The sequence below is a fragment of the Sinocyclocheilus anshuiensis genome, unplaced genomic scaffold (assembly GCF_001515605.1).
Source record: "Sinocyclocheilus anshuiensis isolate Anshui unplaced genomic scaffold, SAMN03320099.WGS_v1.1 scaffold2050, whole genome shotgun sequence".
Classification (NCBI taxonomy): domain Eukaryota; kingdom Metazoa; phylum Chordata; class Actinopteri; order Cypriniformes; family Cyprinidae; genus Sinocyclocheilus; species Sinocyclocheilus anshuiensis.
The window spans coordinates 88,820-94,339 of NW_015544239.1; positions in this window are offsets into that span (position 1 = coordinate 88,820).

Below are 5,520 nucleotides of genomic sequence, written 5' to 3' on the forward strand. Positions count from 1 at the left end.
CACAATTGTGGACATACTCTAGATTTAATCATCAGTAGAGGTCTAAACATTTCTTCCATTGTTATTAAGGACGTAGCACTATCTGATCACTTCTGTATTTTCTTTGATATATTGATCTCTGTTACCACTGAATCTAGATCTGTCTCTGTCAGAAAGAGATGCATTAATGAATTGCTATTTATGAAGGCAATATCTTTAACACCAAGCATATCTCCAGGCTCTGTTGATCTTCTCCTTGATTCCTTTAACTCAAAAGTTAAGAATGTTATTGATGATATTGCTCCTGTAAAAGTCAGCAAGAAGTCTGGCAGACAGAAATCAGCTTGGAGAAAATCAACAGCAGTTCAGAGTATGAAAAGACAATGCAGAAAAGCTGAGCGGATGTGGCGGAAGACGAAACTTGTAATTCACTATAGCATATATAAAGACAGCCTTCGTGCTTTCAATGTGGAACTAGGCAAAGCTAGACTGTTATTCTTCTCAAACCTTATAAACAGTCACTTAAACAACACTCGCATTCTTTTTGCTACTGTTGAGAGACTGACAAACCCCCCAAGTCAGATTGCCAGTGAAATGCTCTCCGACAGCAAATGCAATGAGTTTGCTTCCTGACAACAAAAAATCAAGTCAGGAATCTTGGTGTGATTCTGGAGACAGACCTTAGTTTCAGTAGTCATGTCAAAGCAGTAACTAATCAGCATACTATCATCTAAAAAACATTGCAAGAATTAGTTGTTTTGTTTCCAGTCAAGACTTGGAGAAACTTGTTCATGCCTTTATCACCAGCAGGGTGGACTATTGTAATGGTCTCCTCACCGGCCTTCCCAAGAAGACCATTAGACAACTGCAGCTCATCAGATCAGATGTGCTAAAACATTAGTCACATTTAAATGCAGACTCAAAACTCATCTGTTTAGCTGTGCATTTACTGAATGAGCACTGTGCAATGTCCGAACTGATTGCACTATATTTTATGCATAATCATTTTCTATTCTTAACTGTTTTAAATTCATTTTAAACCTCTTAAATCAATTTTTAAATCATTTTCAAAGTTTTAAATTCCTTGTTTTATTGTTGTGATTATTTTTTCATTTATTTTCTGTAAAGCACTTTGAATTACCATTGTGTATGAAATGTGCTATATAAATAAACTTGCCTTGCCTTGCCTTGCCTTACATTCAGGAGTCCCTGGCATCTGGCTTCATACACCCCTCAACATCGCCAGCTGGAGCTGGTTTCTTCTTTGATGCAAAGAAAGACAGTGGGCTCCGACCTTGTATAGACTAAAGGGGTCTCAATAAGACAACCATAAAGAATCGTTATCCTCTTCCATTGATGTCTACTGCCTTTGAGTTTCTTCATGGGGCTACCATATTTACTAAACTGGACCTTCGCAACGCATATCATCTGGTCCGTATCCGCACTGGTGATGAGTGGAAGACCACTTTTAATAAACCCATTGGCCATTACGAGTATCAAGTTGTGCCTTTTAGTTTAATAAATGCTCGTGCAGTATTTCAGCCTTTGATTAATGATGTGCTAAAAAAACATGCTTAACAGATTTGTATTTGTATACTTGGATGATATACTTATCTTTTCCAAGAACCTCCAGGATCACGTGCAGCAAGTTCGTCTAGTCCTCCAGCAGTTCCTGAGAAACCATCTCTTGATAAAACTGGAGAAGAGTGAGTTTCATGTTCAAGAGGTTTCCTTTATGGGCTTAATCTTATCTAAAGGTCACATCCAGATGGACCCTGCAAAGTCCCAAGCAGTTAAGAGATTGGCCTCAGCCCACCTCCACTAAGCAGGTACAACGTTGTCTTGGCTTTTCTAATTTCTATCCAAAGTTCATTAGAAATGTCAGTGCAATAATTGCTTATGGCTCTCACTAGGAAGAATGTTAAGGGTTTCCAGTGGACAGAAGAGGCTGAAAAGGCTTTCTGCATATATATAGGTAGATATTGGCTAATTCAAAGGCTTGCCACCTTATACCATTGCCAAAACTTCCTTCAGCTCCACAAACCGCTGAAATTGTATTGTAGCATGTCTTTAGATTGCATGGTTTTCCCTAATATGTTTTATCAGACCGTGGTCCTCAGTTTGCATCCAGGTTCTCTAAAGGTCACATCCAGATGGACCCTGCAAGGTCCCAAGCAGTTAAGAGATTGGCCTCAGCCCACCTCCACTAAGCAGGTACAACGTTGTCTTGGCTTTCCTAATTTCTATCAAAAGTTCATTAGAAATGTCAGTGCAATAATTGCTTATGGCTCTCACTAGGAAGAATGTTAAGGGTTTCCAGTGGACAGAAGAGGCTGAAAAGGCTTTCTGCATATATATAGGTAGATATTGGCTAATTCAAAGGCTTGCCACCTTATACCATTGCCAAAACTTCCTTCAGCTCCACAAACCGCTGAAATTGTATTGTAGCATGTCTTTAGATTGCATGGTTTTCCCTAATATGTTTTATCAGACCGTGGTCCTCAGTTTGCATCCAGGTTCTGGAAGGCCTTCTGCCATCTGATTGGGGCTACAGCCAGTCTATCATCTGGGTTTCATCCCCAGTCTAATGGACAGACAGAAAGAACTAACCAAGAGATTAAGACAACCTTGAGATGTCTGGCCTCATCCAACCCAACTTCCTGGAATAAACACCTGGGCCCGTATTTATCAAGCCTCTGAGAATTACTCTCAAGAACGCTGCTAAGAAATTGACTTAAGTGTAAAAACATTATTGGCTCAAAGCTGTGCTTAAAAGTTAGTTATCAAGCATCTCAGTCGTAATTTAAGCGAAGTGTAGGGCTAAATCTTAAGTGTCAGTCTTAGAGTTGATCCATGACACTTTTTCTGTCTTGTCTGACATTTAAGGACAGCTTTTCTGTTTGGATTTCCTTTTTGTATTTTCTACCAAGGAGTGTTTTTATTTTTTTATCTTTTGAGTTCCTCTATGGTAAACTCCTGTTAAATGCTGTTTAAGACTTTTTCACCTTGAGTAAATAGCTCTAAGAGTCAGACCACTTACCCGAGTTTGAGCCCCATCTGGATCGTAAGAGATGACGTATCTGTCTGCGCTAACAGGGTGCACAGAGGTATGCAAATACATATTTTGACAGGCAGGCAGTGACAGGCCGACAGCCTATCGTAATGTTCGGACCGAATATTTTGATTGGAAAAACATTTTATGGTCCTACGCCTTCCACGAATTATATAATTACATATACAGTGGGTACGGAAAGTATTCAGACCCCCTTAAATTTTTCACTCTTTGTTATATTGCAGCCATTTGCTAAAATCATTTAAGTTAATTTTTTTTTCCTCATTAATGTACACACAGCACCCCATATTGACAGAAAAACACAGAATCGTTGACATTTTTGCAGATGAAAAATTGAAGGGGGTCTGAATACTTTCCGTACCCACTGTAAATACATTTAGACAACTTAACTTAGTTATTACTATCAGGATGTGAAGAGACTTTCAACAAGCATAACAAAAATATTTATACACAGTTTGAGTAGCAAGATTGTGTTCAGTTTTAACTCTTTCTTCCATTTTGTATCTTTGAGGTAGTGTTGTCAAAAAACCCGGTACTTCGGTAACAAGTCGGTACTAAAAAAATGAAAACGTTATGGTACCAGGTTTTTTTAAGTACCGGTGGTACCGAGTACCCGGTTAACCCGGTTCTTGATGCGCTATCCGAAAGCTATCCTCTTCATAAAAGCACTGAGACATGGTGACCTCAAAAGGAGGAAACACTTCAAACTAACAAAACACTTTAAAGACCGACACCTGGATCAAGTGAAAGTTCAATCAGGTAAGTTTAATTTTAATTTTTAATATTTGGATATTCTGTTATGAATATTATTCCATATTTTAATTTGAATGTTGGATTGAAATAAACATCGCCGTTAGCGTAGTATCGTCGTTAGCGTAGTTAATCGTTAGCATAAGTGCGGCTGTATCCCATACAATTATTTATTTGTGGCGGCCTGCCACAATATCAAAACTGACCGCCACAAATAGATTTTCCAAAAGGCTTTGACTTCGTTGAATAAACATGAGCACTGCACGTTTCAAAATAGAAACCCGGTGTGGGTGTTTTTATATCACTGTATTTCTGAAGGAATCCGACTGTCTTCAGAAAATTTTGGATGTAATTTTCATTTCATCTTGCATGTAATATCTAATAAAGCAGGGTTTGTGAGCGGAACACTGCTTTGTGTACAGCCGTTACCGGGGAAACCTCGATCTCTCCCGCTCTAAGTGCCTCATGCTGGCAGAGAATTAATTTGCATATGTATGCTGCCACAAACAGAGTGCAAGTCTGTGGGAAACACTGATTAACTATTTATTGCTCCTATAACTTTTATTAGGGTGACAAACCAGGAGGACATGATGGTATTTACTATTTTTACACACCAGAAGCTTTTAAATGAACTGTGAATCTAAAATATGTGTGTTAGAGAATGTACAAATGGTTAACATTGTTTATGTCATATCAGTCAGTCAGAAAAGCAGTTCTGGGCTTTTTGTTTTAGCCAACTTAGTTAGTTTTTATTCTTGGCTGGATAACTCTAGCAGGTTTTAAAAGCCCTTTAAAATTAAACATACACAGTTTGGACTAAAGGAAAGTATAGTCAAATTAGAAAAAAAAAAACAGCAATTAAGAACAAGCGAACAAGCCCATAGTAAACTCAAATCCAAATGTGTTATCTTGGAAATAAGCCACATATCAAAATATAGCAACCTGCATCTACCTACTTTATTAACTTCATAACCTGGATCACTTCATGAGCCCAAACAACAAGCACAAAGATGCTTAGCTCTTTCCCCGCCAGCTTTTTTGAAAAAAGTTGCCAGCCACCGCCAGCGATTTTGATGATTTTCACTCAAATTTGATGGCCTCCAGAATATTTTGCTGTAGGAATATTTGAATATGCAATGCACCAAAATAAAGATCAGAGCCTCCACTTTTAAACTAATTTTAAAAGTTTTATTCTAGCTTAAAGCATTCTTTTTTTATCAACACTTGAATATAGGTAGGTTTCATAAAAATGCATACAGTTTACTGTTGTTTTTCGGCGGCAGCAGAAAAATTACCAAAATATTTGGGTGAAACTTGTTTACTTTTTTCATACTTTTATTACTTGCAAAAAAACTTGAAACACAATTTTAAATAAGTATAAAGAATGGCATTGATTTTTCTACATTTTATTTTTGTTTGACTTTATTAATAAAAATAATGTGTTTTTTAATTAGCATTTTTTTGTTTCGCTTTGGTACCGAAATTGGTACCAAGAACCGTGGATTTTCACTGGTATCGGTACTGAATACAGACATTTTGGTACCGTGACAACACTAGTAAGCATAAGAGACACTTCATCCGGTACTTAGTCTCTTTCATTCCAACATAAGAAAACGTTTCTGGAATCTGAATCTGAACTGGCATTTAGATGTATTTACACAGTGTAGCACAGAGGGGACATGGAAGCATTTAACTCTTTCCCCGCCAGCATTTTTTTA